This window comes from Amblyomma maculatum, chromosome 1 (assembly GCF_055883805.1).
Source record: "Amblyomma maculatum isolate TAMU_Amacu chromosome 1, ASM5588380v1, whole genome shotgun sequence".
In the NCBI taxonomy this organism is placed as follows: Eukaryota; Metazoa; Arthropoda; class Arachnida; order Ixodida; family Ixodidae; genus Amblyomma; species Amblyomma maculatum.
In genome coordinates this window covers 434,923,261-434,948,306 of record NC_139344.1, presented here as the reverse complement: position 1 = coordinate 434,948,306, position 25,046 = coordinate 434,923,261, and the positions used below count along the sequence as shown (strand labels likewise).

At 43.9% G+C, this 25,046-nt stretch overlaps 1 long non-coding RNA gene and 1 pseudogene across 1 annotated transcript; both read left to right on the top strand.

Moving 5' to 3' along the window:
* Positions 1–10,215, top strand: part of LOC146209441 (lipase member M-like) — an 83,520-nt pseudogene extending 73,305 nt beyond the window's left edge.
* Positions 10,216–10,448: 233 nt separating this feature from the next.
* Positions 10,449–24,583, top strand: LOC146209440 (uncharacterized). Its single transcript, XR_014703441.1, has 3 exons — positions 10,449–10,577; positions 20,797–20,868; positions 24,537–24,583. It is a non-coding gene; the product is annotated as an uncharacterized LOC146209440 (long non-coding RNA).
* Positions 24,584–25,046: the final 463 nt, after the last annotated feature.

Here is a 25,046-nt window from a genome sequence, read left to right as displayed (position 1 = left end):
TTGTACGGCTTAGTGGTTAACATCCTCAGGCATCGCAGGAGGTGGTAATGTGTGGCTACGGAGTTCCAGGGCGAGAAGATAGATCTTAACCGGCAGCTCCACCAAATGTAAGGTGGGGGGTTTATTGAGCAGATCAGCAGGACTCGATCAGCAGGACTTGGAAGATCAGCGGCGAGCACAGCGACTGCGAACACAGTCACGCGCAGCGATCACGATGCCACTGGCTGGAATGTTCCTCGTGCACTTCTTCCTCGTCACACTATTTATTCGAAAGACAACAAGCGGTATTCATATCAGAAACATATTCAAAATACAAGACTACTAACATTGGAGTTCCACAAGGTTCACTTCTTGGTCCTTTCTTATATTTATTGTAGATAAATGACCTCCCTATGTGCCTTAGAAGTTCTAACTGTTTTCTTTATGGAGATGAGACGACCATCTAACCTCGGGTTCACAGAAAAACAAGGTGGTAGAAAAACTGAATGCTGATGCAGACATTGTATTCAGCTGGTGCCGGGATAATATGCAGTTCATTAATGCATCCAAATCTAGTTTATAGTTTTAAGCTCACCTCATAAAATTATCTGCGAAACCCCGTTTGTTAATATCGGCTCAAACTCTGTCATTGCTTCTGATCATGTGTCACTTGTAGGTGTGGAACTTGAAAAACATTTGAAATTTCGGACTCACATCACATCTATTTCTTGCAAAATGGCTTATAGCATTAGAGTTCTAAATAAAGTTCGCCCGTATTTTGATATTCCCGCGGTCATTTCTCTATATTACTCGTTCATCCACACTCACATTGAGTACTGCATTTCCATCTTGGGAAACACGTACCCTTCGCATTTATCTTCCCTGCAAATTATCCAAAATCAAGCTATACGCATTATTACTTGTAGTCACCACTCAGAAAATGCCCTTTGTTAGCTCCAATCACACAGTATTCTTTCTGTGAACAAAATATTCGACTACAGTCTATGTACCTTAATGTATAAATCTGTTAGAGAGCTACTTCCATTTTCTCTAACCACCAATGATCAAATACCGCGTCGTACCGACACACGTTTCGCCACAAATAATGACTTCTTGCTGCCTAAACCAAGCACTAATTACGGGAAACAAGCAGTCCGATTCTCTGGTACCACTTTTTGGAATTTTTTACCAGTATCTATCAAACAATTATTAACTATATATGCCTTTAAATCCGCTCTTCGTCCATGTTTGTTATCACACTAATCGTATTTTTTAAAGATAAACTGTTCCAGTGTTATCCTTTATATCTTTTTATGAATTGTATTTTATGTTTTCATTATGTGATTAGGTGTATAAGCGTTTTCATTACAACAATAGTGCCTGAAATAAATTCACATTTCGTTCACACCATCTCACTGATGCGAAATATTGTGTAAATTTTGCAACTGCTGATTATATATTTCTTTACAATATTCATAATAGGAGGTCCCGTGCAGTCCTTGACTTTGGGACCTCCTTTTGTATTCATGTTTTGTTAACCTTTTACGTGCAATAAAAAACTTCAGACTTGTAAAAAAGGCGGCGAGAAGTGAAGAAGCGCTGGAGAAGCGAAGAGACACGATGATTATAATACCTCTTGATGGGAGACGAGGGCTGAGTGTAAGCAGGACGTCGTCATCGGTGACGGCGTCAGAATTCACAGATGGAATATCTTTGTTTCCCGGATAGAGGACGGGATCAGCAAGCATAACTAAACGGGCGGGAGGTGGTCTCTATTGGCAAAAATGTTGCATCCAGTGACATCAATAGTGAGAAAAGAACACGCAATGTCTGCTGAGGCGTTTTGGAGGAAACCCCAACCAAAGATGAGTTGATGGACACAAGAAGATAGGACAGCAAACCCAATAAATTGCGAGATGCCATCAATATTGACTCGGGCTGTACACGCTCCACAAGGGTTAATATTCTGTCCATTTGCAGCAGGTAAAGGAGGACCGGTGTAAGGTGTGCGCACTTTTCGTAGTTTTAAACACGTCAAGTTCTTCATAGAAATAGCAGTGCCCGTATCAATTAAAGCTTCCAGTACATTTCCTTCAACAAATACAGTCAACATGTTGGATGGGAGCAGAGGAGGAATTAGAGCGACGGCGGGCGGAGAAGTTTACCTGCGGAAAATGCATAGGTTAGTTTTCCGTGTGGCGGGCAGAAGGTGAAAATGGAGGCCGAAGGGGCGACGAAGACCGGTGAAAGGGTAATGGAGAGCGACGACGCGATGGCCGTGCTGTCATAGACCGGTCAGGGGAAGTCGACGTAGAGGAAGAGCGATGGAGGTCATTATCCCTGTAATACTGTCGAGGAGGAAGCTGCTACGCGTCGTCACGTCGAACGTACCCGTAGCTCGCACGCTCATCACGAAGTCGTTGGCAACAGACGCGTGTTACATGACCGCGGATGCCCCAATAGAAACATACTGGACGATGTGGGAGAGACCGCCAATTACCATACACTGGTGTCGCGGGGATAGTGCGGCGAGGCTGTGTGGCACAGGCGCGTGATGGGCAGGGCAAGGGGGAGTTGCCGCAGTGAATTCAGCATACGTCGGAACGTAGGGAGGAGCAGATGGTTCTGTAGCCGTGGGACGATTGAATGAAGCAAGCTCCACCTTAATGATGCCACGCAACTCAGGAGATTGAACAGTTGGGCGTGAGAAAGCAGGCACGAACGAAATATTATTGTGGAGCTCTTTCCGTATATATAGAGCGAATCATGTTGCGCAGATCAGCTTCGCTAGTTTCGCTCGGATCCCAGATGGTGTTGAGCCAGCGCGACTGTAGATAGTTAAGTCGCTGGCAAGTGGTACGAATGTCTGCAATCGTAACGGGATTTTGAGCAGCTAGATCTGTGCAGTCAAAAGATACAATTTTTTTTTAAATATGGCAAACATGTTCAGCTTCGACCATGGTATCCTTGACTCGCCGGCAAAGGGTGAGTAGGTCTTCAATGTAGGATGTGTATGTTTCTCCTGGAAGTTGCACACGGGTCTCCAGCTTCTTTTGGAAAGAGGCCGGACCAGCACCAGCAGTTTGAAATATGTGGTGGATCTGTGTCGTGAACTGAAGCCAGTCAGGAATGGCGTCCTCATGGTTGCGAAACCATGCCTTAGCCATGTCACTAAGGTAAAACGAGGCTTTGAGTAGCTTCAGTCAGGAATGGCGTCCTCATGGTTGAGAAACCACTTCTTAGCCATGTCACTAAGGTAAAACGAAACGTTGAGTAGCTTCGTAGGAGCGTCCCAGCCGGTAAAAGCACTGACCCGATCATACTGTTCTAACCAGTCTTCCACGTCGTCACCGTGGAGACTGGCGAAAACAGGACGGTCGCGCTAACGTTAGGTAACTGACCAAGTTTGATGGGTCAAATGGTGAGGAGCAGGGGCTCAATGACACATCAGCTGTGCAGAGGAGGTATGGGCAGTCGTCGGATGTACATCGGTAGCGGCAGACGCCAGAACGAAAGTCATAGCAGGCGGATGTGACTGCGCCATGGCGGTTGATGTGCCGCCAAGATCACGACTGGAACGGAGCTCCAAGGGTTCCGCGTTGAGGACGCTGCGATCAGGACTCCCCTCCACCACTTGTGAAGCAGAAGGATGCACCAGCAATTTACCCTTTCTATTTCAGATAGGCCGAAGCAGCAGCTGCCTCCTAGCCACAGCTCACCAACACTTCGTCTTCTTCCCACGACACGATGACCGATGATTATTACGCTGAGATGAAGATGAAGTTCACTCGCAGTGCTTACAAGATATTTATTTATTATCGATAGCCTCATAACCCATAAGGTAATGAGGACAGGGGCACATAATGGCAAAAATAAACTCGTAAGAAAAAGGCTTATATTTCGGCTTTATCGTCCCAAAGCGAATAAGACTATATGGCACGCTGCAGGGAGGACTGCGAAAATTTCGACCACTTGGGATTCTTTAAAGCACTGACATCGCACAGCATTAGGACGCCCAGCTTTTCTCCTGCATCGAACGGCTGCTGAGGCCGGGAGACGATCCCACATCCTTGGGAAGAGAAGTCGAGCGCACTAACCGCAGCGCCACTCCGGCGGGGCGTAAAAAAAGGGGCAGCGAACACGCTCACACACGCACACACACACATACACACACACACACACGCATGCACGCGCGCGGTGCGCACGCGCGGGCGTCAAATATGGTGCGTATTACTGTGGCAATAAATAACTATTTGAAAGATTTTACATCTGTAGAAAACGTTGAACTTCACACGAGTATTAGCGTCAAATAAAATAAATTCGGAGAAACCAACATTTAAAAAGGTCTGTGTGTAAACGCCAAAAATATGTCATACAACGACATTATTAGTGGCAAAATTGAACATGCCAAGTGGGTAAAAGTCAGAGACTATAAATGTGGCATATTTCTTTCTAGAAAAAGTGCTGAAATAAACGTACATATTCAAAACCAATTGAACAAATGCTATGCTAAACCGTAACTGTAATATAGCAATAAAATATCATCTTAAACTCATCGCCGTCATTTGCAGTTACAATATCTCCTGATAGGTGGTTCCACTCCGGCAATGTTTTGGAGTAAAAGGATATATTGAGGATGCCCTACGGTAACAAGGAAGGCCAATGTTGCGCACAAATGATCGATGCAGGGCAATTGTAGTTCGGTGCTGTGATTGATGCAAGTTTAAGATTGGAGTATACTGTCCAAAATAAAAATTATAGACATAGGCGCGATACTTACCTGCGCAAAGCAAGAGAGGCTAATGACATACTCTTCTTGATTTCTTTGACGCTGGACAAACGTACTTAATTACGTGCAATAACATGGGCTGCTAGAGTCTGCAGAGCATCAATGGCGTTAACAAGCGTGGCAGTGAAAACGTGCCACACTTAACATAATCTAACTTTGAGCGAACAAGTAAGTGCTATAAAATTTTGACACGGGCCAGTTAATAAAATGCGTTTCAGGTATCCAAGCACGCCATTAGAGGACGCTTTTTTGTGCAAAACTCGACGTGTGCTTTCAAACTTAGGTTTGACGGCACCATGATGTCGATTTATTTGTAAGTTTCCCCAGCTGTCAGTAAGAAAGAAATATTTTTGGCAACGGGATTTGGATTTTTGCTGCATGAAAAGGCCATAATATTGTATTTAGTCACGCTTTTTCATTAGCCATTGCGAGCTCCAGATAGGGATGTTCGAGTCTGCCTGGGGTAAATCAATGTCAAAAGTGTTTTTTTTTTATTATTTTACGGTAAGTGATAGAATTAGTGTTAAAACGTCGTGGTGTAGGAAGAATACTGGAGGAAAAGAAGAGCGGAATAGTTTAAGGGAAAAAAATGGCGATTAGTCGGTGTGTGAGCGGGTAGCGATCTTTGCGTCAAGCCTATGTGTAACAGAACATTATTTTGTGAGGGACCCGCTGCTTAAATTTGTGATTTTGGTCGAATTCAGTACGGGGCTAACCCAAAGCAAGTTGCAGATATCGTTATTTCGAAACTGCAAAAACCTACAGACATCTATAATTCTCTGAATCCAGGACACATTTGAGTTATGTTAAGCATGATGAATTACTCCGACTCTGATCCTCCGAAAGGAAACCTCCTATTCACAATTAAGGCCAAAGTTGACGATGTCAGTTAACCCACTTATTCATACCTGGGGGTGAGAGTTGGCAGCTGTACAAGCCCTCATATTCTGTTTTAGGTGATTCTTTCTTGTGGAGAGAAACGTTGCATCATCAGTGCCATGGCGAGCTTCCTCGCGGGTCCCGAATTCTGCGCCCGGAGTCCAAGAATTAATGTTCACTTATACACCTTCACATTGTGCATTTGAACATGCTCACACTTTCAGTAAAAATATATTGATAATATTGATGACGAATGTTGCTTATTGTATAGAGTGTTTGTGAGTCCCTATGACGAGAATATCGCATCATCGGTCAAATGCTCACTTGAGAGGGCGGAGTGTGTCAGGCGTTAGTTAAATTGTATACATTTGAAAGGCGTAAAAGAAAAGACGCTTGCCTTGGGCTAGGAGCCAGTCATTGTAGGGCCATTGGTTTAACCTACACTAGCTTCACCAGTGTAGCAAAATTTCCAATGCTTATAATGCATTTTCGTTGCACTGGTGTAGGTGGTGTAGGTTAAAAAATAGCCCTTTAGAAACGCCGTAACCAAAACTTTCCTCGCCAGTAGTTGCCTGTACACAGTGCACTACTCGAAACTTTTTGTTACTGTATTCAGGTAGCAAGACTGGCGATGTCTTTATTCCGCGTCGCAGTTTCGACGAAATGGGGCGTTACGATGTCGCTGCAGGCATCGACCACGTGCTTAACGCTACTGGTGCCTCGAAGCTGACGCTCTTCACCCTGTCCCAGGGAGCGACCACTGTGCTGGTGCTACTGTCCACGCGACCCGAGTACAATGACAAAGTGAGTAAACATGAGGTCAATGTTTCATCGTTCGGAGGACCTGCTAATGCCACTGACCCGCAGTGAAGGCTCGAAAGCTACAATAATCGTTTCTGTGGCAGGGAACGATATTATTCAGCAGTGATTAACGATACACTTTGAAGACCAACTCTGGTCAAACCTGGAAACTCCCTTTCTCCAGTAAAAATATATATTTGGGATGACTCCACGTCAAATTGTCTCTAAAATAAGAGACGGTAGATTTTAGTCTTCATCCACAAACCTTTGCGGCAATCAGTGCGTGCGGTAAAAGATTACTTTCTTCTTGATGGCCAGCTGAAGCATTACAGTTTATCACGGTGTTAAGAAATTCCCTGACACCAAAGGTACATGTTCACAAATTTGGGAAATGCCATAACGCGATGACAGGATGGGGCGCTGCTTTCCCATGATTATACTGAAAAACCTTTATCTGCACCGAGAGTAGGGCGGCCTTCTTTGGCAAAACATTTATAGAAAGTTGCAATGATTGAGGGCGTAGCATTTATCCGTAGCGATTCCATTCTATCTTTATTACTTCCCTTTTTCTTACTGTCAGAGACCATCATTCTTTCGATGGGCAATATTTTGTTTGGAATCGAGTCCTCAACAGTATATGACTCATACAATTTGTTCTTCAGGTGGACCTTGTCGTGGCCTATGCTCCAATGGCGAATATCAGTCACATGAAACACCCCATGCCCTTATTGCTGGAAACGTTGCACCAGATAGCTGTAAGTACTTTCAGTACCGTACAAGCAGACTTTCTGCGCGGGTTACCTAACTGCGGTATCACATTTAGGCTATAACCATGTTCAAAGACACACCTCGAACTAAGGTCAACGACAGGGTTAATCGATTGCGAGTGGAAACCAGGTTGATAAGCACAACACTTCCTTACACAGATCTCCTTCGTACAGCGACCCTAGAAGCTCTCCCACTGGACACTAGATCCAGGACCCCCTCCAACCACCGCCTTCTTAAGCTGCCAGTAACCCACCAGGATATGCCATATACAGAGATTGAATACGGGCTATACGCACATTGTCCCAAGGGTCGGATTCCTGCACAACTTCAGAAAAAGCACAAGTAGCGCTCTTCGCCTTGACTGCTCTACACTTTAAGCATGGGATTTCCTTGCCTTATCACCTTACCATGCCTTACTCTAATGCGAGAGCGATATAGAGTTTCGCTAAGGCAACACTAAAAAAAACGTACACTTGCAGTTGCATGCATGTATCTCAGCACCGATTAACTACGGACTCTTGAAGCTACCATATATGACACTACACATATATGACACTACGAAAAATGCACGAACATTATTTTCTCCTGCCTCGATGCCTTGATATTTCGCCATTTCTATTCCTCTTCACCTCTCGTCGTGCTGGACTTATCTAGTCTCTGACACGTTTCACTGGTGATCCCGTCTCAGAGAATAATCGTTACTTCATATTTCGTTGAAACAAAGTTCTCTACTTTTCCTCTTCTTCCTCCTCCTCCACCTCCGCCTGCCTCTCTCCCTACTCCTAGAATAAGAGTACGAAGACTGTGTCTCTGGTCTCCTTTAAGAAAACACGCGATATTTATTTTGCTCAAAACAGCGAATGCATGATGCACATTTTGCATTTGTAGCTCGTCACTACATTTGAAGGAGCTCTCAGTCTTCATACTGCGTACTTTTCTCGGAGTACAAATAGTGGCGTGCTATTCTATGCGTACTGTATACTCGAAGTACAGTCGTGTTTTGCACATCAGATTGTCATTTCTACTTAAAATGTTATATTTGCATATTATATTTGCTTTACGACGCTTTATTTTTGTTGCATTTTCTGCATTTCGTTTTGCTTTCGAACATTCAGTGAGTATTATGGTACTTCCACATGAAATTAGGCCAGGGTCTTTTACCACAGGCCAACCTCTCCTTCTTTCGATTCATTAAATGCGTTTTTCTCTATATCTCAATTGAGCACCGCTTGCGTTTTACGACATCCTAGTCGAAATCAAGAATAATAAATGGATTATAGACACATTATTTGATCCGAAGGCAAGATAGCCGATGCTTTTAACCTTAGCGGAATCGACCACAAGAAAAACATATGTTACACTTGTGCTAATAATATGCATTCTTTTATTAAAAAAAGTATATAAATGAAAGATTCCAGGGGGTACACAAGTCTGATTAGGTACAGCACGACGAAAGCATTGTGAGTTCTCTTACGCCTCCTAGTCTGCTAAATTCGCTCGTCACGCTATCCAGCCTTGGCCGCATTCGACAAAATGGCGCATGTCTATGACGTATTTATCTAGTTTTAGTGAAGTAGTGGCACAAATAGACCTTCATGTAGACGGCGCTGTTCACAGCACAGCGCGAGAGCGTTCGCACTTGGAAGATGATGAAGACTGCGAAGTTTACTGCACAGAACGCGAGTGGTGCAGTTTTACATGAGCAGCGATCAGCTGCAGGGTAACAAATACATTGTTTAAGAGAAAACAAATGCGACGATAGTATAGGGCTCTCCTGCCTGGGCAAAGAATGCTGATCTCTTCGAATGGTGGTTCGATTCCTGACAGTGACACTTTTTTTATTGTTATCGGTTTGTGGGAACGCGCTACGACGACTGGCTCTAATTACAATGTCTATCCACGCGATACATCAGCCGAGAAATGCTTGCGTATCAAACACGATGTCTAGATGCATAGTTGAATAATGCGTTATGACTTACTGTGCAATTTTAAGTGCCCTTGACGTCAAGCCTTGCTGGCTTTTGTGTCATCGAACATAATGTAGGAGTACCAGAGAATACAGTTGCATGATATGGGTTTTTTTACAGTGGAAGATATATTTCATGTTACTTCTATGTTGTATGTTGCTATACAATGTACGCATTTCTTTAGCGAGCTGCCTCATAAACAGTATTCAGAGCAGAATGTGTTTCTTTATTATTTTGGCATATGTTCATGGTTCTTGTCAAAGTTACCTGATATCTTTTTTCCTTGTGTAAATGTTTGAATCTACCTTGATTCCACGTAAGCGTGTTTTCGTTGCATCTCAGGCTTTACAAATCAAGTCATGTGAGCTTTTAATATCATGGTTACTTGTTACCACCTAAAGCTGGTGACACAAAATTATTATTATTCCTCCGCTTGAGTGCACGAGGGTAACACTGGCGAACAATGTAATGCTTAGGTTACACGCATCGGAAATACGCACAAAAGAATAAAAGCTATATATTAGGGCATAAAATAATTGCTCTGTTACTTTTACATAACTGAAAAATTAACAGGCTGTAATATTATCTTCTTATGCTTTCATTGCCTTCGCGGGCCGCTGCCTTTCTTAGCAATACTAGGCAAGAGCAGAGGGAGGAGGAAAAAGGTTAAGCATTCCGACGAGTATAGATATTTTTTTATACTCTTGTTTAATATTACAGGAATATCGAGAAAGAAAATTTTGAGAGTATTAAATAAAAAAAATTGGCTGCTCTAAAAAGTTGAAGAGAGAACGATGCTAAGGCCCTTGCGTCCGTGCAATTTACGAAGATTGGTTATTCGGCGAAAGGCCCACTACCATCAAGTGCCGAATTCTCGCCGGCTTCAGCGCCGGGCAAACACACAAATGGTGGATATTTGCCGCATATTGACTTGCAGACAGGACATCCTGAACGTTGATATGAGTATCGGTATTGAGGCCATGTTCGTGCTACGGCATATTTTAGGGAAACACCGACCCGCACCCTCCGTAGCGCAACCTCCTCTGCGCGGGTACCACCGCTGGGCAGGGTTATCGCACACTGTGGGATACAGATGTTAGCGGGAATAACGCAGTTGCAGCATTAAAGCACCCTGTTAGTTGGTGGTAGTGGGCATTTGCTCTGAGCTTTGCGTAGTCCATTGATGTTGATGACAAGGATGAAGTTCAACAAGAAGCGCAATGAAACATATGTGCTCATTCTTCTTTCCTTAGGCTGGTATGGACCCTGACAACGAAGGAGCGTACCTCTATCTTCGACCCGTTTTACACTATTGCTACGGTCTCTTGGGTGACGCGTTCTTCTCTTGGGTTGTCGATACATGTTTCTTCATGCGTTATTACCAGCGAAACATGGTGAGTGGTAATAGGCTGCCCCACTAATACATTTTCTTCAGCCAGGGGACACATTCAATTCTACTATATGCTGATTTCAAACTGACAAGATACCGCTCAGAAGTCCCCGCATGGCGAGCGAACTTGTCGCTGTTGTCATTAATCGCTGCCTGCCATGAAAGAAAAAAGGCATAAAAGCAACATAAAATCACGCTGTGCGAAAACGCGTTTTAGTGGCTTCCTGTTATTTTCTACTTAAGGATACAAACAGGACACTGAGTAAAATATGGCAGCTCACGTTATAATTTGCATCTGGCAAAAACTACCAAACAGTAATAAGGATGAGATGGAAATAATATATTCTGGAAATCGTTCCGCATATGAAGCATATATGTTATTTTTGTCAGAAATGGTTTTGTTTGGCTTACTTGTAAGTACCTGATCAGTTCAGTTGAGTCGTTCAGTCGTGTCCGACTCTTCGTGACCCTATGGACCACATCACGCCACGCTTTCCTTGCTCTCACTATCTTCCTAACATCGAATAACTTCATCTGCAGCGCCTCGAGGATGCCATCTAAACATCGCGTTCGCTGCCTACCCCTTCTCCGGTGACCCTCAACCTTTCCCAACATCAAATCTTTCTCCAGCGACTCCGCTTTTCTCATCAGATGATCAAAGTAGCTGAGCTTTAACTTTAGAATTTGACCCTCGAATGAGCAGTCAGGGCTTACGGTCGACAATATTGACTGATTTGATCTTCTGGCAGTCCAAGGAACTCTCAAAAGACTCCGCCAGCACCACAATTCAAACGCGTCAATTCTTCGGCGGTCAGCCTTCTTCACAGTCCAACTCTTGCATCCATACATCACAACTGGAAAGACCATAGCACAAGTTATACGGATCTTGGTTGGCAGACTAATGTCTCTGCTCTTTACTAGACGGTCAAGGCTAGCCATGTCTCTCTTTCCCGGAGGCAGGCGTCTCCTAATTTCATGGCTGCAGTCTCCTTCCGGGGTAATCTTGGAGCCCAAGAAGAGAAAATCTGTCACAGCTTCCACTTTTTGTCCCTTGATGCTCCAGGACTTGATAGGGCAAGACGCTATGATCTTTGTCTTTTTAATCTTCAGTTTAAGTCCAAACTTCTCACTCTCTTCTTGTACGCGCATCAGAAGTCTCTTGAGTTCCACTTAAATTTCTGCCAATAAAGTGGTATCATCCGCATATCTAAGGTTGATACGTTTTCCAGCAACCTTCACTCCAGCTGAAGACTCGTCTATACCGGCCTTCCTCATGATGCACCAGAATATAGGTAGGGCGACAGTACAAAAATACAATGACGGCCTACAACAGGCAAAACCCCCGTTAGAAAACAAGCCCTCCCATTCACAGTCCCGTAGGACCAGGAGCAGCCACCTCCACCACTAAAGTGCGATGAGGCGAAAGTCTTTCAAAGCCTTTCTTGTTTTTTATTGCATCTGCTTCTTTCTTTTCTTTATTGCAGCATAAGCAAACATTCTAAAAACAACTATATGCTCTGTGGTGGGGCGTTCGAGGAAGCGCCAGATGAAAGGCGCCGCACTAACCGGATCCGATGCCCGGCGGGGTCAGCTTCGTATATGCGTGGATCTCCTGGTGATGTCTTCGATCATGCCGTCATGTAACGTAATGGACGATGATGTCACCAGTTGATGTTGTCACAATCTTGCGGTGTCCTTCAGAATCTTGCTAAAAAATGTGACACTTCTCGCGGACATTCATGATGGCTTTCGTAACAAAACTAAGGAGGAAAATGCGCTCATCTGCAACAAACGTCAATTACGGCATACCAGCCTAAATAGTCATCTATGATAGAAATAGGTAAGGCAATCGGATTCTCGAAGAACCGAAAAGAAAAACTTTCATAACCACTGGAATGTCTACACTGCAGAAATAAGAAGGCCTAAGCGTTGCTGGTGGACACGGTGCATCGCGTTTGCTCTCATTATCATTATCATAAAGAGCACTGTGAAATACCATTGCTGATCTCATCATTCTCATCATCACTAATTTCAAGGTCTATCGCTGTTATCATCTTCACGGTAGAAAAGGAAAATTATGATATGCGTTCAGCGATCCCTGGTGTGTCACAGGCCATTAAAACACTCGGCTGGAGATCCAAGGGCTCAATTCCCGATGGAGACAGGATTTATTTATTTTTAACTCTTTCTCACCTCATTACGGTTTGCATGAGGATGTCACACTCTTGAGGTATCCCGCAGAACCTCGCGAAGAAATATGATACCTCTCGTGGCCGGAAGGACTGGGTCATGGCCATGATTATGAGTCATTAAAACCTTTCTCCTTAAAACTATTAGTAATTGCATAAAATACTAACTACTGAGGACGCCCAAATCATCGAGGCTTCCAATTCATCATTGCTGCATTTTCTTTGCACACTCAATAGCGCCAATGTTTATGCATTTATTGCCATCTTCTTACTTAGCACATTCTGCTCGTGTTTTAGAGAGATTCTATTTCAGTTCTAAAGCTCCTACCATATCGTTTCATCTAAAGACACAAAGTCGCCTTTGACACTAGCAAACAGAATTTGTCAAGTGGTGTGAGAAGAACCAAATTTTTTATGTAGCTAGATAATTTATATTATTTGCTTGAAAGCTGTCCTTGTTAAAAATTTGTCGTCTTTGCCTTTGAAGTCGTCATAACCCAGATTTAGAAAAATGTGTCGTAAAAAGAATATCCATATAATAGCCTTTAAATACTTGTAAATTATCTATTGTTTGAGCACTTTCATGGAGGTGTTACGTCTTTCGCTTTTCTTTAGGCATCTGTAACAGGATAATATGATATGGCGATTCTAATCCACAACACATGCATCTACAATTGTATGCAGTTTATTTACCTGTAGGCGTCCACCTGGAATCCTTCCTATAGGGTTTCTCTTTCTCTCTGTCCATTTTCGATCCTGCCATTCCTTCTTCCAGTACGTAGCTGTTCAGGCATCCATTATAGGCCAAGGTCTTCTAGCCAGCCTTTGAGGTGGAGGCCCCCGTCTGCCAGGTTAGCATGCCGGGGGCTGGTGTGATCGGATTCTTATGGTGGCAAGAACATTCTTTCAATCAATCAGTCCATAAAAAAAGTGAGACAGATACTGCGTCTTCCCTTTCCCGTAGCCTAATTATTGTTATTATTACAAAGACGTCAGTGTGCTGTATGATGTCAGTGGACGTTAAAGATATTACTCTAAAGGCTGCCACCACGGCACCTATTTCTCCTTTTCTGCTTTTGCTCCCAACATCCTGCCTTCCCTTAAGGAGCGGATCAGGTGTCGACAGAACAAATTTAACAAATACGATGCCTTTCCGTTCTTGTAAATAATTTTATTTCTTTATATTTAAATGTATTTAGCCTGGTCGCAGTGTCTCAGTGCTTAAGACGCCCGACTAGAAAAAGATACCCCGGTTTCAATGCCGATCGCCAGCTACTGCATTTCGGTGCAGGCGAAATGGAGAGACGTCCTTGGGCTAGCTGTGCAATGTGAATGCACAATCAAAATCCCCAGGTGGCGTAAATTATTTTGCAGCCAACTATCATCATCATCATCATCCGCCTGATTATACCCACTGCAGGGCGAAGGCCTCTCCCATATTTCTCCACTTAACCCGGTTCTGTGCTAGCTGCATCCACTTGACCCCTGCGAACTTCTTAATCTCATCTGTCCACCTAACTTTCTGCGCCCCCTGCTGCGCTTTCCTTCCCTTGGAATCCAGTTTGTTACCCTCAGCGACCATCGGTTATCCTCTCTTCGCACTACATGTCCTGCCCATGTCCATTTCTTCTTAATTTCTACTAGAATGTCGGTAACTTGAGTTATTTCTCTGACCCACTCTGCACGCTTTCTATCTGTTAATGTTACCCCTACCATTTTTCGTTCCATAGCCCTCTGGGTGGTCCTCAACTTAAGTAGAACTCTCTTGGTTAGCCTCCAAGTTTCAGCCCCATAGGTGAGTACAGGCAAGATGCAACTGTTGTATACTTTCCTCTTGAGCGATACCGGTAAGCTGCTAGTCATATTCTGCGAGTGCTTGCCAAATGTGCTCCATCCCAATTTTATTCTTCTTGTTATTTCCTTTTCGTGGTCCGGATCTGCGGTTACTACCTGTCCTAAGTAGACATATTCGCCTACTACTTCCAGTATTTCGCTACCTAATGTAAACTGCAGTTCCTTCCCGAGGCTGTTGAACATTACCTTAGTCTTCTGCATATTGATTTTCAAGCCTACCTTTCTACTTTTCCTGTCTAGGTCATCAATCATTATTTGCAGTTCATCCCCCGAGTTGCTTAGCAAGGCAATGTCATCAGCAAATCGCAGATTACTGAGGTATTCTCCATATATCCTTATCCCTAGCTGCTCCCATTCCAAGTCTCTGAATACTTCCTCTAAACAAGCTGTGAACAGTACTGGGGAGATTGTGTCTCCCTGCCTAACACCTTTCTTTATGGGAATTTTGTTACTTTCTTTATGCAGAACTATGGTTGCTGTGCAGCCACTATATATATCTTCCAGCACTTTCACGCATGGCTCGTCTACCCTCTGATTTCGCAATGCCTGCATCACCGCCGAGGTTTCAACTGAGTCAAATGCTTTTTCGTAATCAATGAATGCTATGTATAAGGGCTGGTCATATTCCGAGCATTTTTCTATCACCTGATTGATGGTATGGATATGATCGATGGTAGAGTACCGTTTCCGAAACCCTGCTTGATCCTTTGCTTGATTGCAGTCTAAGGTTGTCCTGATTCTATTAGCGATTACCTTAGTAAATACCTTATACGTAACAGACAGTAAGCTAATTGGTCTGTAATTTTTAAGGTCCTTAGAGTCCCCTTTCTTGTGAATGAGGATAATGTTTGCATTCTTCCATGGTTCTGGTACCGTCGATGACACCAGGCACTGCGTATACAGGGTGGCCAGTTTTTCTAGCACGATATCCCCCCCGTCCTTCAGCAAATCTGTAGTTATCTGATCCTCTCCAGCTGATTTCCCCCTTTTCATAGTTTCCAATGCTTTCTTGACCTCGTCCTTCGTTACTGGTGGAACTTCTGACTGTTTTTCCCTACCGCCAATCTCATTACGGTCCTGACTACTTTGGCTACTGTAGAGATCTGTATAGAACTCCTCGGCTACTTTGACTATCTTTTCCATATTAGTGAAGACGTTGCCCGCCTTGTCCCTTATCGCATACATCTGGTTTTTGCCTATGCCCAATTTCTTCTTTGCCGCTTTAAGGCTTCCCCCGTTCTTTACAGCATGCTCAATTTTCTCCATGTTACACTTCCTTATATCGGCCACCTTGCGCTTCCTATCGGCCACCATAGTTGGCCACCACAGCCAACTATGGCCTGTGCTTTTCATTACGCGGCCTCTGGCAGCACCCTTCCCTTACGGCGTGGGTCATGGGTCAGCGGGAAAAGTGTGACATGATTTGCGCCTTCCTTTTCCTCAAAACCTTGTTTATTTTTATTTATTTAAACAACTCCCTCTCCCCTATAGTGATTCAGTACTCAAGATATCCGTGACTAATATCCAGAGTACCGGGTTCAAACGTCTCCTATACTGATTAGTTTAGAGGCGTTGGTTCGAACCCGACTACCGGCTGTTGCATTTTATTGGAGGCAGAACAGAGAGGCGCCCGTGTGCTAGTGCGAAGGCCGTGCACGTTCGAGATACCCAGGTGCTCAAAATTACTCAGTAGACCTTCACTGGGGCACCTCTTTCCACTTTCACAACCACATTCCTTCCCATACGGCGCGAGACAGGTGTAATCAGAGAACGTGTGACAGATAGTTCTATCCCTTTTCTAAAACCAATCATCATGATTATAATTATTATTGCTGACAGAAATGAAATTCCGAGAGCACTATAGAATATGCACTGCATGAATGTGAAAACGTGAGAGCTGCTCGTGCACACAGTACTCTTGCTCACATCATCATCATCAACTAAATGCACCGTCATTATGATTACTAATACCATCATTGTCACTATCACTGAATACATCGTCATCGTCATCCCTAATGTAATCCCCACTGTAGACAAGGAGGTTTATGATGTGTGCTTCGTGATCCCGGGCGTGGCGCAGTTTGGTTAAAGCGCTGGGCTAGGGACCCCGACGGATTGAGGTTCGATTCTCCGTAAAAACATGATTTATTGACTTATTTTCAGCTATCATCCTCATGGTAGACAAAGAGAATTAAGATGTCGTTTCACGATGCCGCATAGTTGGTTAAAGTGTTCGACTGGGGATCGGAGGAAGGGGGTTCCATTCACGGTGGAGACAGGAGTTTTACATTTCTAGTGACATTAGTTTTGGTTTCGGGTAATGATGTCATTTCATTGACAGCTATATTGCCACCGGACATAGACTTGCGGGATTTTCTTGCTCTCTAGTGTGGTTGTAGGAAATTTGATGTATTGGAAGTTCATGACTATCTCTCTGTTGGAGAGAAAGTATCTAAAGTAGTTGTATGCTTTCTCGCTTGTCCCCATTTTTGTTCAACATAGTAATGAGAAAACTTTCCCCTATATTAAACTGAATCGAAAACTAAAACTTTAGCATGTGTGCGGGCGACATAAATCTCAGGATAAATAGAGGCAGTGACCCTGAGATAGAGTGGAAGCTGCAGACAGCCGCAGATGCAGTAGTCAAATACTCAGCCGACAGGATTCTATCATGCTCTCCGCAGAAATCGGAGCTTTTTATCAGCAACCCAAAAAGCAGAAAAAAGAAAGAGGCAGACATAAAAATCAAAGTCGAAGGCAGGTTACGGGAATGTTTAGAAGAGTGCGCTCAGAGGCCACGGCCACAAGAAACGCAGCTTCCTAAAGTTGACGCAGGCTTACATCATCAGCCGCATATGTTACGCCACTCCCTTCCTCGATATTAAGAAAGTTGAACGCGACAGAATTCACATCCTAATTAGAAAATGCACCAAGCGGGCAATACGACTCCGTATATCCATTGCGACAGAGGAGCTGGAAAAGATGAGGATTCACAATAGATGGCAGGAACTTAATGAAGCGGTCCGAATCGCGCAGCTAGAAAGATTACAAAAACGGGAAAAACATAGACTGGATAGGCCTTTAACCAGACAGAGGCCTACAAGAAAAATCAGACATTCCTTTCGATACGAGGAAATACTGATTGATCCCACCCTTGGCGAGGAACATGCACCCGGTACCTAATAAAGAACGTAGAGAACATAGAAAAAAAAACCATTGCAAAAAGAATGAGAAACAAGACAGCGAAATAAGTAGCCATTGTTGATGCATTGGGCGGGAAACATGGAGCGGCAGTCTCGGCGGTGGTCAATGGAAACGGTATCCCCGAGATCATGGCCTCATCACGCACCAGCTACGCAGACACAGATGAAGAAGTTGCAATAGTGCTCGCTAGCGTTAGTACGCAGTGAAACGTGTTATTATCGACCACAAAACTCCTGTTTAAAATTTCGGAAAAGAGAAGATCTCGGAGGAAGCCAAGCGCATCCTCTTAGCAAACCCTAGTAATCAAAGAATATCTTATATACGATGCTCGAATGTAGTGCCCAAGAATGCGGGTTCGATTCCCGGCCGCGGCGGCGTTTTTCGATGAAGGCGTAAAAGGAGGCATCCATGTACTATGCGATGCCAGTGCGGGTTAAAGAACCGCAAGTGATCGAATTATCCGAAGGCCTTTACTACGGCCTTTCTCATAGCCAGAATCGCTGCCTGCCTGAGGTTAAAAGCCAAAAGCCAATCAAACGATTTTATTACTGTTATAGTTATTCCACTTTTGTCTTATGCAGTTTCATTTGAGTAACCTTCCTACACATTATGCCGCTTTCGCGTTCCGCTTTCAAAACATCCATGAATGGCACTCGTGAGAAAACATTAAAAAGGCCGGCTTTTCGACGCTGCCGAAAATGTTTATCGAGCATCAACTCATGAAAGATCACCATTGAGGACGCACATAGATGGTATTAATGCTGTCCAGACTGACGCTATGTATGTTTAACTCCACCGGGGTAGCGCAGTGGTCAGGGCGCTCAACTCTGCGCCCAAGGATGCGGGATCGAACCCCGCCTCGGCAGGCGCTTTTTTGCGGAGGCTAAAAGCTAGGCGCCCATGAGCTATGCCATGTCAGTGTACGTTAAGATGTATCCGCACGACCGACCACGGACCTGTTTTGGTGCACGGTCCAAGCGTCAGGTGAAGTCCCACTTCCGGTTTATGAGGTCCGTGCCAGGCCCGCGGACCGGAGCGGGCAGAAACGGCTAGGCATTTTTCCCGGACCGCGGACCAGGGATCTGGCAGCGTCTGTAAACGGAGAAAGTGCGTTAGCGTTCGATTAAATCGAATAAGCTAGCCCCCACCATCAAAATGCACTTTGAGAACGTTTTCAAGATCACCAGGTAAGATCGGCAGTGTCTAGAGTGCGTCCGACGGCGTTTCTATAAAGACTTCGAGCAAAACCCTATGATGCAACCTTACAGCACTGCTGCCTCGTCGAGTCCCGCACGGGTCTACAAAAAATGTTTGTAGAAAAATGTCGCAAAGGATTGGCTATAGCAGCATTATGAAAGTAGAGAAGTTCGCAAACAAACACGTATGTGCCACAAAGATTACTGCGAGCTTGCCGGTACGCAGCTACTTGAGCGCGGCGGACGACGGCTGCCCACGCGCTACTGCCTAGTCGTCGCTAGGCCTGCATTGTTTCGTGCACCACAGCGAATGGTGCTTGTACTTCACTAGCGCTACACTAAATGGTCTGCCCATTAAAAAGGAAAGGTCTACCCATTGTCCTGTAAAACAAAAAGAAAGACATGGCCAAGTGGGCGAGGACTTAGCAGCGAAGCTAGCGTACAAGACCGGCCAGTGAGCAGGCGCGGCACAAGCGGCAGCTCCTATGCAGCTGCAAGCAGAAACTTACTTGTTTTCACACTATACGAGCCACTGTGTGTGAGCCAACGATCCTCATGAAGCGGTCAGTTCGGATTCGCCTTTATGCAATGCCTTAATTTATTCGCGAAAAACCTCTTCCGCTACGCATGCCGGAGGAGAGATATCCGTCGCTGCCGTACCATCGTTGACAGCTTGTAGAAGGCGCGGCAATAAGGATAAATGAATAAATAAAATAATAAGAAAATAAATGAAATAATACTGCATCGGACGATCCTTTAGCACGCTATTTTCACACAAGTCGGAAACCCCTCCAAACACGGTGTTATAGTCACCTCAGATATTTGTAAATGAACCTTCGTTATGCGATCGGCCAACGGGCAAAGGTTGCAAGTGCAACCGTGAACTGCTATTTGAATAACTGCGGATAAAATCGGGAGCTAAGCGTAACCACTGTTAACCCAGCCGCTTATGTTGATGTGGTACCTATCGGGAATGCTTTCAAACGTAGGTACTAGTTAGTGATCTAGGTGCGCCAGTGGACGAAGCCGGTACTCTATCTACATACTGTCCAAATGCACACAAAGCTTCCCATTTCGAAACAATGCCCTAAAAATGCGAGGCCGAGTGCTACGAGCGTATCATGAAACTACAAGGTAAATAGTCTATCCCTTAGGCCCACACCGTGGTCCGGCTTGTCGGCTGCTATTTTGGCTATGGATGCTGTAGCGGGAAGGACCGTACGCGGTCGACACCACGTCACCGATCCGCGGCTCAGTCCGTGGTTCGTCGTGTGGATACACCTTTAAAGAATCCCAGGAGGTCGAAATTTTTAGAGCCCTCCACTATGGCGTCTCTCATAGCCTTACTCGCTTTAGGACGTTAAACCCCACAAACCAGTGGCGCCAGCTATTGGTGCAATGTCGTCGCAGACTTTAACTGTAGCTTAGTTTCTATATTTCTCTTTTTTTAGGTCTTACGATGTTTTGATCTCATGATATGCATAGGGTGGCGATGTAGGCTCACTTTCCTAACGCTGAAGCAAACAGCTGTTGTATAGGGGTCGACTGCGGCGTTAACCAAAACTCGTTAAATATACTCAGGCAGCTAATGCTCTTACATGAAATAATACGGCGGCGACGCCTGTCAGTTCTCACTTCTAAGTTTTATTTGCTTGAATTTTCCAGCTTTCAGGTACTGTGTAATCAGCCTAAATTTCGAGTTTAGGTGAAGCCTCACTGACAGCTGTATTGATTTTACTCGTTGTCTATATTAACCAATAAGATTGGTTTTGCTTTTCAGACACGCGTGCCGATATACTTGGGTCACTTCCCTTATGGGACAAGCTTTCAAAACGTTCATCACTATAGTCAGGTAACAGTAAAAATTGTTTCTTCATTGTGATATACTGAAACTGAAATTGAATGGGGGTAAAAGAAACGACGTAAAAATTTAGTGGTCACGTAAAGTTTACCGCGTATTTTATTTATTATCACGCCCAGTCGGTAAAAACTACAAAAAATTTTCTGATGTTACGACAGAAGTTCTGTGCGGTTTTTTGCAGGGAAACCTATTGTGACAACAGAACATGCTGTAGTAACATCAGATATTTCTGTAGATACAGCAGAAACGTGCTACAGAACTACAAACAGAAATATACTTCAGAAAAACTACAGAACTACAGAAAAATATGATGGTTACGAGAGAACTACAGGATATTTTGTCGTATTTTTGACACAGTTCTGTAGTTCTTTTCGACTGGGCGTCATTGGAACTACGGCGAGAATTAAAACTTTTCTTAATTATGAACCTTTTGTTTGTGACCCTGCTGTCTCTGTTCAATAACACTACGCAGTTTGGAAAAATAATGCGCTCCGATACCGATATTCATAAATATATATTTACACCAAAGTAAAAAGCCGTAGATAGTTAACGGGACTGTTGTTGCTATAGGTAGACAGATTGATGGTACGAACCTCTGCGGCTAACTTTATTATTACGAACGTTTATATCGAGCAAACCTTGCTCGTTGCACTTGTTCAGTGTAACACCGGTTAAAATTGAAAGTGGTTTCGAATTAGGCTGGTTTCAATTTTTACGAAATAAAAAACGCAGATATCAAGCATTTAGAGAGATTGGCATGCAGCCGCAGAGCTAATGTTTTCTCGAGAAAGCCTGCGGCATAGCTCACATGGCTATTCATTCGAAAAAGCTGCATCTACTGACGTAATCTTTGAAAAATATTCGCTGTAGTCTGTCCCCTGTTAGTTTTACCCAAAGTGCAAGTGCGGACTACGACTTTTGCACCCTCGCCTGTATACTTGCATACCTGTATGCGATAGTATGTAAAAGATAAAGGTTTGATTTTATTTGACATTGCGACAAAGGCCATCCTAAACATTTACAGCACATAGCGGCACATGAGAACTACTCTTATGCAAGAGTGAAATCAAAAAATGCAATAATGTGCGTATTCATCAAAAGCCTCAAAGCACAGTGCAGAAGTACTAAAAAAAAACATTTATGTAACCGGCTACAAAGGAAAGACAGCCAATTTTGTTGCTCTCTTTGCGCTGAATTTTCCTAAGCTCACGGGCGCAATGCTTTCGTTGCGTAACGCTTTACCTTCTTACTTCTTGAAATGCACAGACTTCTGCACAGTTGTATATAAACGCAGCCATATTGTTTCGCTCTTTCCGAAGGGCGTATTTGTGGCTGTTTCGAAGCCCTCACTCTGCGTAAGCTCCAAATGTCGCAATTTAGTCTTGCACTGAGAACTCTCAAAGAACAATTAATGGTTCTTAAGCCCTGTATATATCGTATAGTGCCTGGAGTGTTCTGCGGATTGTCATTTGGTGACGTTTACCCTGAAATTAAAACATTAAATAAAATCTTTAGTAATAATTCTTTGTCTGAAATCATGAGCATTTTCATGAGAATACGACGCTTTAAAAACTCAAAAAGGCCACGAATGACTTATTTGGCATATTGCGAAGAAGGCCAACATCCACTGCCAATAAAAAACTTTCCGAGGTCACTGGAGAATTATGTAAGTCTTGGCGTTGCTTTGTTGTCCGCAAGACGTGTAAGTAGGACCCCGCGAAGGACAGATATTGCGCCTTTACTTTCCTGTAAAGCAATTATAGAACGCCGGTGAACCTAGATGTATTCAGTGGAACAGGCTCGACAAGGGACGCGGGATGTGCTTTCTGCAGCAGCAATGCTCAGGCTTTCGCATTTCTGCGCTCCTCTCGAAACGTTTCAGACTGCAGTTGGCTGATTACCACTTTTTACGCAGTTTCTAATCATTCCCACCCATTTGTGGGCGTAAATGACATCCTTTCCCGCTCGCTCACGTTCAAACATTTGTAATTTCGCGCCGCCGGAAGTTAGGCCCACGTCACCGGAAGTCGTGAACCATCCTCTGGACGTTAACATTTCCCCTCCCGGCTATTTCGATGTCTTATTGAGTTAGTTGGCTCTAATTATTTAAATAAATAGCCCATATCAACTATTTTGTCACTTGCACACCTTTACTTGCCGCTTATTCGACGGTACCATTTTTTTGCCTTACACCAACTAGTTTCTCCTTTACAACTCGGAGAAGGCGATGCCAACACCAAACTCGCCTACATAGCCATAGAATGCTTAGCATTAAAAACACCCGTCGGAACATACTTACTTCACTCATTAAGTGTGACGGCGGGCGAGTTGGAGCTTACATTTGAAGCGCTCATTCAGTCATCCATTAGGTCAGCGGCCGTAGACTATACCGTGGATGTAGGAAGGGAGAAAGGTTCTAGAGAAATTCCTGCCCAGCGTATTCTTTGTGATCTTTCGTCACGTGGTTGTTCTTCCTTTATTTTATAATATCAATCGTCTTCGTATTAATAATATTACTTCACATTTATTACCCGAAAAACCCACCTATGCATTCCATGGAGCCTACGGCTATTGGTTGTTTCGCATGTTTCATAAAAAGCCCCTCATGTTTCGCAGATTTGTATTTTATTCGTATATTAACTGTAATGCATCATTTCATCCATATCTAGCAATTTTTAAATCGAATGAACTTCAATTTCGTGAAGTCGAAACAATGATAAATTCAATTTGTGCTCCTTCATTTTTTGTTTAGAAGCTCACCTTAACAACAAAGGGAGCGTCCCTAAAAATTACTCTTAATAAGATAAAATAGTCCTAAAATTTCAAAGGAGCGGATATTTATCATTGCGGTAGCTGAAGATGCTTTTCAAAGCCCAATCAATTCGAACAATTGCTTTAAGCACCTAATTTTGACTTACCAACCTTAACCAAAATTAATTATAATGTCAACTCGTAAGCGTCTTACCTAATTACATTTTCCTTTACCGCCGCGGTGGTTCAGTGTTTATGGTGGCCGCTTTTCGATGGAGGCTGAAAATCAGGCTCTCCTGTGTTGTGAGAAATCAGTGCACGTTAAAAAAAGGTGGTCAAAATTTCCGGAGCCCATCACTATGGCGTTTCTCGTGTCCTTTCGTCTCTATTTCCCTTTCCTTTTTATTGGCAGTTTTCTTTCGTGCTTTTACTGGGAAGCTAGAGCAAACGGAACACGAAACGAGCGCTTATTCATTAGTACGCATAAAAAAAAAGAGACACAAAGCTTTTCCTGAGGGCAGGTGTAACAATTGAACTCATAGAAATGCAGTTTTCAGTAAACCCAAGCCGTTCTATGCCGCGAAAGTGGAAGTAGCCCAAGGAAGTCGGCAATTGAGACACCAGTGGGGGTCCCTAGCTAACCTGGGTGGGCACATACGAAAGTTGCAGATGAGAGAGGTGCCCAAGAAATAAGGCAGGGGTGGAAGCCTCCTCTACCTCCTGCTGTTTTTCGCAGCTTTCCAGAGCGTGTACTGCGGCATTGTGTAATATTTTAATCTACCGGATATTTTCGTTGGCTACTTAAAAACGTTCTGCAAGTCTCCACAGCATTGCAGACTGGTCGATTCTTTTTTGTAGATTTTCATTTATCGGTAAAGCACTAACGCCTAGCGTTAAACTTCTTTTAGATGTACCAGAGGCAAGATTTCGTAATGTATGACCACGGTAAAGAAGAAAACATTCGTCGGTATTCTCAGGTAAGTTCACCGACCATTCTTTGGGGAGAGAATCAATTGCTTCAGAGTCTGATGGCAGGAAATACTGGAGTGGGTTGCCATTACCCTCTCCAGTGAATCACATTTTGTCAGAACTCTCTGCCGTGACCTGTCTATCTTGGGTGGCCCTACACAGCAGAGCTCACGACTTCATCGAGTTTCGCAAGCCCCTCCGCCACGACAAGGCAGTGATGCATGAAGGGGAAAAAGCAAACTGGTTATCGAAGAGGCTTTGCAAATAGCTGAGGAAAGGAGGATGGCAAAAGGTATGGGGGAAAGAGAAAGATACAAGGTTCTCAATGCAGATTTTCAGAAAATAGCAAGGAGAGATAAGAATGCCTTCCTGAACATATAGTGTCAAGCAGTGGAGGACAACAGCCAATTAAGGAACACAAGAGCTCTGTATAAGACAATCAAAGATAT